Source organism: Mustelus asterias, chromosome 8 (assembly GCF_964213995.1).
Source record: "Mustelus asterias chromosome 8, sMusAst1.hap1.1, whole genome shotgun sequence".
Lineage (NCBI taxonomy): Eukaryota > Metazoa > Chordata > Chondrichthyes > Carcharhiniformes > Triakidae > Mustelus > Mustelus asterias.
Window position 1 is genome coordinate 28456494 of NC_135808.1, and position 10507 is coordinate 28467000.

At 44.1% G+C, this 10507-nt stretch overlaps 1 non-coding gene across 1 annotated transcript; it reads left to right on the top strand.

Moving 5' to 3' along the window:
* Nucleotides 1-711: 711 nt before the first annotated feature.
* trnah-gug (transfer RNA histidin (anticodon GUG)) lies at nucleotides 712-783 on the top strand. Its single transcript has one exon. It is a non-coding gene; the product is annotated as a tRNA-His (tRNA).
* The last annotated feature ends 9724 nt before the right edge of the window (nucleotides 784-10507 follow it).

Genomic DNA, 10507 nt, shown 5'->3' on the forward strand with positions numbered 1-10507 from the left:
TTACGTCGGGGACCTGGGGTGGAGGGTGATGCATGCAGCAGTTCCGCACAACCGTAGGATTCACTGGTTCATGGGCTCCGAAGACTGCCCTTTCTGTGGCCTTGTGGAGACCGTGGACCATGTCTATGTTTTGTGTCTTAGGCTGCACTCCCATTTTGTTTTCCTAAAGGACCTTTTATTGATGTTCTCTTTGCACTTCAGTCCCAGGCTCGTGATCTACGGACACCCGGTGCGGAGAGGGGAGGGTCGGGATGGTGACCTCCTCGTGAACCTGCTCTTGGGCCTGGCGAAACACGCCATTTACCGGTCCAGGCAGCGGGCGATCGAGGGGGCCGTTCATCCTGACTGTCTGCCCCTCTACTGCGGCTACGTTCGCGGCCAGGTGTCCCTGGAGAGGGAGCATGCGGTGTCCACGGGCACGGTTCAAGCCTTCCATGCCCGTTGGGCACCGCAGGGGTTGGGGTGCGTTATTGACCCTGACAATCATATTTTAATTTGATGTTTTTAAGTTTCCTTTGTACTTTGATTTTTGTTCGGGCTGTTCCCCCCTCCTTTTGGGGAGCTGCCCCTTTTGCTTTGTCCTGACTTAATCTGAGCTTGTTCATTCAGTTTCACCTAAAAAGAGGCCAAGAGAGCTGTGTTTCAGTTGCAGACCTGAGTATACATATGGCTTGAAATGGGCAGTCTTTTCTGCAGCAATTGTTCTGTGGCGCCGTGATCGTATAGTGGTTAGTACTCTGCGTTGTGGCCGCAGCAACCTCGGTTCGAATCCGAGTCACGGCATTCTTTTTTCTGAAGGTATACGCCTCCTGCGACTCATGCTGAAACAGCACAGAAAATAACTCACTCGCTGAGTCGAATCATACGCGGTGAGAGCTATGTTTTGACAGCAAAACGCTCAATCAGTCGCGCATATAATGTGATCATATTTCACACTCTTGGATATCTCTGATGCTGCAGAATTCAAGCGCATCTCTATTATGTCCAGCGGAACAAATAAGAATTCAACTTCCCAAATGAAAATAAAGTTTTTTTTTCACAATGTTTCAACTGTTAGCACTCTAGATGGCATGGGACAAGAACTTCATCGGGTTCGGGCTGGCGTTACAATACCATTTTGTATATGTTACGTCTTTCTTCGTTATTAGTATATTAAGCTGATTTGCAAAGTTAATTATCCAAACAGCCAACACAGAACACGTATCGAGAAGCATTATGCCATGAATACAAGTTGTTTATCGGATTCTAATATATATATGAACTTACAGGAGGACCAGAGTGGATGGTTTCAGGTTACTAAATCGTTTGATTACAAAAATATGAATTACGAGCAGTGGGAGAGCCGGCCCCACGACACCGCTCCGACTTTGACTGAGGTCATGGCTGATCTGATAGTAACTTCAACCCCATGTAGCAGGCTATCCCAGATATCCTTTCACTCCCTCCTTTATCAAGCTTTTTTCTAACTCTGCCTTTAATATATTCAGAGACTGTACTTCCACTGCCTTTTGATGAAGAGCGTTCCAGAGACGGGACCGGAATTCTCCTCAGCTCCTTCTTAAATGATCGACGACTTATTTTCAAAAAGTGAACGATCGTTCTAGATTGTACGGCAGAAGCAGTGATCCTCTGCACGTCCACCCCTCAGGATCTGAATGGTTTTGATAAAGTCGACTCTTACCCTTCTAAACTCGACTGGATCTCCACCTTCCCCAAAGGAAAGGCCAGCCCTTTCTTGGAATTAGTGCGGAAAACATTCACTGAACTACTTCTAAAGAATGTACATTTTCCTCAAATTAAGCGACCATACATCGCTATACACAATAGACCCTTTGAAATGGAGGCTTTACATCCCGACATTTGGAACTAATTCTGCTTCCGCTGTTTCCTGCTTTCTGCCTTCCTCGCATTTTCTTGAATTAGAGAGCTGGATGCTATGGATGACATGACGATTGATGATGATTTTAATTTCTGTTCAGGTCAGAGACAAGTCCTAATCTAATTCCTTAATGAAAGGGAAGGCTTAATGTTTGTGGCAGCAGCTAAGTTCGCTCGCTGAGAGTTCGGGAAATCTGTTTATTTTTCCAAAATTGCTGCAGGAACATCATGTGTCCCTCAACCGGTTCTATTTATCGTTCAGGTTTCGAACAGCCGCAGTATTTAGATAGTTTGTGTAAATGAAGCTTCATGATATCCAACAATATCTTTCGAGGCGGAGAGCGGTGGCGGGAGGTGGGAGGGAGGGGGAGGGGGGCGGGGGGCGGGGGGTGGAGGAGGCTGACTGGGGTGAAATGAAAAATTCGACCGAATCGTTCCCACGGCCTTTGAAGACTCGCATTAATAAATTCTGCATCTACCGAAGAAAAAACGGGTTGAGCCACAAAGACGAATGATTGCGTAACGCATTTTTCCCTCCACTCAATTCTGCGCCTTGAGGACAGCAGGCGATGAACAGGAAAACTCTGCCATGTGTAACATGCACTGACAACAGAACATGCTGGAAGTGCTGAACAATTCTGGAAGGATATGTGGAGAGTTAAAAAATGAGTTTCCATCTGAATGGGCCATAAGTGACGCAAATTTTCTTTCAACAGCCAATGGGTTGAAAGCTGAAACTATTCTTCTGTGACAAAGTGCCAAGAAGGAGAACGCTGTCCTTCACTTGCAGGTTTAGATTGTCATATGGGTTGACCCGACCAATTGCAGCTGCAGCAAGCTCTGTGGGGTACTGTGATCATATAGTGGTTTAGTACGCTGCGTTGTGGCCGCAGTAACCTCGGTTCGAATCCAAGTCACGGCCGCGGTTGATTGAGGTATTTAGCTTCCTGCAGTTCGTGCTCAAATGGCAAATACTTTTTTGCCGCAAAACTCTCAATTCGTCACATATATAATACTTTCATGCATGTCTCTGAAGATCCAGAATTCAAACGCACTTCTTCTCTCACATTCCACAACCCCGCACTTCCGACATCCGCCCCCCCCCCCCCCCCCCCCATCACCACCACCTTCAAACTCGTTCCTGTTACAGCTGTCCGAAACTTTGGTTTCGACAATTGGAATATTGCGTGCAGTTCTGTTATCCACAGTACTAGAAGGACGGGGGTCCTTTGGAGAGAGTGCAAAGAAGTTTTTCCAGAGCATTGTCTGGTCTGGAGGGTTTTAGATATAAGAGATGGATTAAACTCGGTTTGCTTTCACTGGAAAGGTGGAGGCTGAGGAGTACCCTCATCAAGCTCTGGAAAATTAAGAGAAACAAAAATAGGATAGAGAATCGGAGGTTTAATTACTCAATGTGGAATGGTCAATTACGAGGGAACAGGTTCAGGCTTCTTCCTCAGGTGGAAAGTTTAAATGTGAGAGGGGGAAGGTTTCGGGAATACATGCGTGCAAAATCTTTCACACAGTCGATGGTGGGTGCCTGCAACGCATTGCCTGTGGAGGTGGTGGATGCAGGCGTGTTAGCAACGTTCAACTGTATCCTGATAGACACACGAACGGGAGGAAAACAGAGAAATAGAAACCGCGTATGGGCAAAAAATAGTGGGTTTGAATAAGGATTTGGAATTGGGGCAGTCTGGTTGGCCGAATGGCCTGTTCCTGTGTTGTATTGTTCCTTTTCTTGTTCCGTTACTTCGCTGCTTCCATTCTATCCTCACTTCCTTGTCATATTGCATTATCACACGCTTTCACTAACACCGTGGAGTTTGTTGGCTCCCATCTCTCTTTCTGGGGTTGCACGGATCCGTTTCACACGATGCGCTTTGAACCTATTTGAACAGGAACATTTCGACCTTTCTGACTCAGCATGTGCAAATTGCTGGAAGTGCCTTGATGCGTTGGCGATACGACATTTTACTGGGAACTAATCTTGCTAACTGACGTTAAAGTAGAAATTGCTGCAACAGCACCACAGTCTCACATCCATGGAGAAAGTAACCGAGTCGATGTCTTGAGGCCAATGTTCCGCAACATTTTTCTTTTCATTTCAGAATTCCACCACCCACCTTTACTGTAATGGTAAGTGAACAATTGAGTTATATTTGCAAGATAGATGTTGTTTTCCACTCAGAAGATGCCAGCTTGGGTTCATGAGCGATGGTCTGAAACCTTATCTGTTGAAAAGTGCGAGTGGACTGAACGGCAAATGATTAGATCAATAAATATTGTGATGTGAAATGAGAGATTTAGAAGACCTTCTGCGTCATGTGAAAAACCTTAGAATGAACATGGCACATGGAAGTGATTATTTTACATTTCTCTTAGGTCTTAGACAGCATTCAGTCACGGGCAGAGCTAACATTAAAGAGTTAAATGATGACACACTTATATGTAGATGCAGTGAGAAAAATAAACAAGCTACTATGATTTTAAAACATGTAAGTTGATATTTGAAATGTATTTCAAGTATTTTACTGTGATTGGACAATTTGGCCAATACAAGTTACCAAAAGGCGCAATGGGAATGGTAAAATGTTGAGAGCCAATGACCTGGAAACCCATTAGATAGCAGAACTCAAATATGGAAATTCTTATGAGGGAGCACATTTTGCAACAATAATGAATATGTTCAATCACTGCCCAGACACAGAATAGATATGACCCTGGATGTAGGAACAAATGAATATCCAGCTTGACAGTGAGCCGGTGGAAACATCCAATTTGACCCTTACTGGAGCGGCCACCGTAACCGGGCAACAGGGAAGAAACTTTAGACAAAAAGAGAGTTAGCTTCCGAGTTTAATGGATGAATGAGAAACATCATGCTGGAAAGGAAAATATGGTTGGCTGAGGCACTTGACGGAGATTTGCATTAACATTGTATATGGAACGAAATTAAATTGAAACGAATGAAGTGTGGGATAAGTCTGATAAAGAAAATGTATAACTGTTCTGTTTTTTTTACTGATAACTTCAGAACTTATCCAAGAGGTCCGTGTATCTGTATCTGTGACCATCGAGATAACTTCTCCCATTGATCACTGGTTTTTAATTTAATGTTTTACATTTTGTACTGTGACATTGGTTTCCTGAGACTGATTGTCACCTCGTAAAAAACCCCACCAACAGCGCACGATACTTATTTTTGAAAGACAAACATTGAAGAGGGTGTCAGGAATTGTATGGAATGCTTTTGTGTGAGGTAAATACTCATGAAGGAAATGTATCCGTTTGGTAACTGGGATCCACATCACATTATATTGCTCTTTCATTTCCGCTAACTTCAGCATGATGCCTATCATAAAATGCATTTTCCCATTACCTCGCCTGTCAGGCTTACCTGGAGAATATCCCATAACCCAACCGCTGTAACAAAAGGATTCTGGAAATCTAAGGACCGTGCATCCAGCAGCTTCCCTTAATTCACAACAAATATAACTCCAATAAATTGGTCAAATATGTTTTCCCGTGCAAAAAAGGGATAGCCTTGAGCTTTTCAAGTGTCCCACGATAACATCTCTAAGTAGCGATTGCTAACATTTTCCCGATGCGAGACTTTAATCCAAGAGACATGTTGTCTCTTGCTTTCTGCCTCCCTCCCTTTTTCAAACGAGTCTCGAATCTGAGAGCCAGGTTATGGATGGCATGGCGATTCGAGGTGATTTCATTTCTTGCTGAGATCACATGAATGAAAACAAAGGCTTAATGATTGAGCGGCTACTAACTTGGTTCTCAGAGAATTTCTGCCGTCACATATCTCTGATGCTCTAGGATTGAAGGGCACCTCTTGTCCCAGATATTCTCCCTTTTTAAACTTAACTACCTGCGGCTCAAGCTCAAACAACGCATAAAAAAATTAATTCGCAGAGGAGAATCATTTGCCGGTGGATCCATATTTTAATGGCAAAACGCTCAATCAGTCAAACATAAAATGCTATCATATATAGCGTTCTGATGCTCCAGAATTCAAGCGCACCTCCACTATCTCCAACAGAACAGGTAAAAAATCACCATCCCAAGGGAAAAAGTTTGTTTTTTTCACGGTTTTTCTCATGTTCGCACTCGAGACAGCGTGGAACAAAAACGTCAAGAATTAAGGCTGGCGATTACAATGCCCTTTTTATATTTTACATATTTGTTCGTTATTAATGCAATAAGCTAATTAGTAAAGTTAATTGTCCAAAACAGCCAACACACAACACGGATGGAGAAGCACAATGGCATGAATACAAGAGAGTTATCAGATTTTAATATACATATGCGAAAAAGAATTAACAGGAGGACCAGAGCGAATGGCTTCAGGTTACTAAACCGTTCGATTACAAACATAGGAACGAGGAACAGCAGTGGGTCAACCGTCCCCTCGACAACGCTCCGCCTTTCACTCAGGCCTTGGCTGATCTGATTTTCATTTCACCCCACATTCATGGCTTACCCCAGGTAAACTTTCAGCCCGTCCTTTATGCAGACTGCTACTAACTCCGCCTCTCATATATTTAAAAACTTTGCTTCCGCTGTCGTTTGAGCAAGAGAGTTGCAGAGACTAAAGATCCGCTGAGTGACAGAAATTCTCCTAACCTCCTATTTGAGAGGATCTTTAAACCAGGCCAATATGTTACCCCCCTCTACGCCATATGTTCGTATTTTCCGCAACAAGTTTCAATGTGGAGCCATATCAAAAGGCTTCTGCAACTCTAAGGACCATGCATCCAACAGCTTTCATTAATTCACAGCAAATGTGACGCCAATGAATTGGGCAAACATGTTTTCCGTTTCACAAAGGACCCGATAGCCTTGAACGTTCCCTAGTGCCCTGTTGTTACATCTCGAAATAATGATTTCAATACATTTCCTGTGGTAGACTTTAATCTAAGTGACCTGCTGATCTCTACTTTCGGTCTCCCTCCCTTTTTCAGACCAGTCTTGAATTTGAGAACTGGATGCGATGGATGATATGGCGTTTGGTGAACATTTCATTTCCTGCTAAGATCACAGACAAATCCTAACCTGATTCCTTAATGAAAACAAAGGTTTACTGGTTTTGGCGGCAGTTAACTTCGTTCTCAGGTAATCCTAAAACCTGTTCCTCTTTCGTAAACTGCTGCCAAACCTTCAGTCTACCTCAGGAGTTTTTGTTTTTCGTTCAGATTTCGAACTCCCACGGCATTTTGTTAGTCCGTGCAAAGGAAGCTGGAGGATATCTGACGATGCCTTCGCGGTGAGATGGGGGCGGAATCCGAATCATCTGTGATAACTTGGGCGAGGAGAGCGTTGTCCTTCAGTTGCAGGACTGGTTAGGCGTAGGTGTTTATACGGGCAGCGATAGTCGCCATGTGAGGCGCCGTGATCGCGTAGTCGTTAGTACTCTGCGTTATGGCCGCAGTAACTTCGATTCGAATCCGCATCACGGCAATGATAATTTTTTTTAAAATCGCACCATGCGACTCATGCTCATTTTCAGAGGAGAATCATTTGCGGGACGAACCATGTTTTGATGGCAAAACGCTCAATCGGTCACATAAAGTTTAATGTTTATTTATTAGTGTCACAAGAAGACTTACATTAACACTGCAATGAATTTACTGCTAAAATCCCCTAGTCGCCACACTCAGGCGTCTGTTGGCGTACACTGAGGAAGAATTATGCATGGGCAATGTATCTAACCCTTTCCTCTTTTGCACTTGTGGGAAGCAATGGCCGAAGGGAATGCACGCAGCCACGGGGAGAACGTGCAGGCTCAGCACACACAGTGGCCCAAGCAGGAATTGGAACCCGGGTCCCTGGCAGCCCGACGAACAATTGTGCCATCGTTCGCACCCTATAAAATGCTTCCATATCGTGCACCCTTAAATATATTTGATGTGGCAGCATTCAAGGGCGGCCTTTTGCCCCAGATATCCCCCGTCACTTTCACTCATCTCCTTGACATGATTTGATTGATTTATTATTGCAACATTTATTAGTATACAGTGAAAAGTATTGTTTCTTGTGTGCTTTACTGAAAAAGCATACCGCTCATAAAAAAGGAAAGGGGAGGGTGCAGAATGTATTGTTACAGTCATAGGTAGGCGTTGAGAAAGATCAACTTAATACGAGATAGGTCCATTGAAAAGTCTGATGGCAGCAGGGATGGAGCTGTTCTTGGGTCAATTGGTGCATGATCTCAGAATTTTGTATCTATTTCCCGACCGAAGACGGTGGCATAGAATATGTCCAGGGTACTTGAGGTTCATGATTATGAGCCTCAAGTACCCTGGACATATGAACATTGAGGTTCATGATTATGAAAGCTGGCTGCTTTACCGAGGCAGCAGGAAGTGTCGACAGAATTAATGGGTGGGAGGCTGGTTTTTTTTTAATAGAAACCCTGCAGTGCAGAAGGAGGCCATTCGGCCCATCGAGTCTGCACCGACCACAATCCCATCCAAGCCCTACCCCCACATATTTACCCGCTAATCCCTGCAACCTACGCATCAGGACTCTAAGGGGCAATTTTTAACCGGGCCAATCAACCTAACCCGCACATCTTTGGACTGTGGGAGGAAACCGGAGCACCCGGAGGAAACCCACGCAGACACGAGGAGAATGTGCAAACTCCACACAGACAGTTACCCGAGCCGGGAATCGAACCCGGGACTCTGGAGCTGTGAAGCAGCAGTGCTAACCACTGCGCTACCGTGCCACCCGTTTACATGATGGACTGGGCTTCGTTCACGACCCTTGTAGTTTCTTGTGGTATTGGACAGAGCAGAAGCCAGACCAAGCTGTGATAAAACCACAAAGAGTACTTTCTATGGTGCATCTGTAAAAGATGATGAGACACGTAGCGGACATGCCAAAATGGAAAGAATGAAGTAATCACACTTTCCATTACATCCTCACAGTCTTGTGACGTCGCCAAAGCAAATAATTGCAAAATACGTTTATCCCTCCACACAATTCTACGCCCTGAGGTCATCAAGTAATGAACAGGAAAACCCCTCATGTCTAACATGCACTGACACCAGATTTTGCTGGAAGCACAAAACAACTTTGAAAGGATCTATGGAGAGTTAAAAAAAAGACCTTCAATCGGAACGGGTCATTCGGAAGACAAATTGTCAGTCAGCAGCCAAAGGTTTGAAAGCTGAACAGATTCCATTGTGATAACCCGGTCGATAGGGAGAACGTTGTCCTTGAGTGGCTGGGCTGGGTGGACATATTGCTTTAGTCGGGCAGCCAATGGTGCACCATGTCATCGGTGACACCGTGGTCGTATAATGATTCGCTATTGTAGCCGCAGCAGCCACGGTCCGAACCGAGTCAGGACAATGGCTATTTTAAATGTTTGGCCCCCTGCGGTTCATGCTCAAACAATGCAATGAAGAATTAATTAGCAGAGGAGAATCTTTTGTGACGGAGGCATGTTTTGATGATGAAACGTACAATCAGTCACATAAATATTCCCGTCATATCTACCGCCCTTAAAATCCCTCTGATGCTCCAGAATTCAAACGCACCTCTTGTCACTATGCACAATCGCAAATCTTCTTTAGTTCGTTCCTTCTATTCAATCTCGCTTTCCTGTGACAATGCATCATCTCACACTTTCGCTAACACCATGGGCTTTGTTGGCTACCATCACTGTTTCTGGGGCTACATGGGCCTTTTCGCACCGACGTATATCTGCGCTTTCAAATTACTGGGGGAGAACGATCGCGATCTTTGTGACTCATTGCCAAAATTCTGGAAGCGCCGATCACATCAATTTATTTGTAACATAGTAATGCAATCAATACGAACTGAACTAAAAGTAAAAGTGCTGCAACCACATTAATGTCCTGGGAAAACCGGTGGAGAGAGAAACCGAGATGTTGTTTCGAGTCTAATGTTTCCAGAAGTTTTCTGTTTTCATTTCAGATTTTCACTATCTACATAATTTTGCATTTATAGTAATGCGGTGTGAACATTTGCGCTATGTTTGTAAAATAGGTGGTATTTAGCACTCAGAAGGGTTCATGAGTGACTGGGTGAAAACTGGAAAGGTGAGCAAAATCGAACTTGCTCCAAGCTCCTCTTATCTATCCAAATGGGCGAGTGAATTGAATGGCAGATAAATGAAAAGAGTAATTATAGTCAGGGAAAATGAGAGATTTAGAAGAGGTTTTGCGTCATGCGAAAATCCTTTGCAATGAACATGGCTCATGACACAGTTTCTGGAAAGAAGAAACATTAAAGTGGATGTGTGAAAATGTAAGGAACGATGTTGTGTGAGATAAATACGCAAGGAAGGAAATGAAGCCGTTAGTTATTTGGCGCGTGGCCACGGAAAGCACAAACACTGGAAACATCCCGCAGGTCGGTAACCAACTTTTAATTCACCTGCCAAAAGATAATTTTTGTCTCGATCCACTGAATCCCGACAACACATGAAGCATTCCGCTCAGTTCACCGCATTATTTACTTCGAGGATGAGAATTAATCAAATTTGCTCGAAGTGATTCAGACAAAGGATATATGGAAACGGCTTGTGAAATTTGGAAAATCTAAAACGGAACAGCAACCATCAGAGAAAACGCTGGAAACTCTC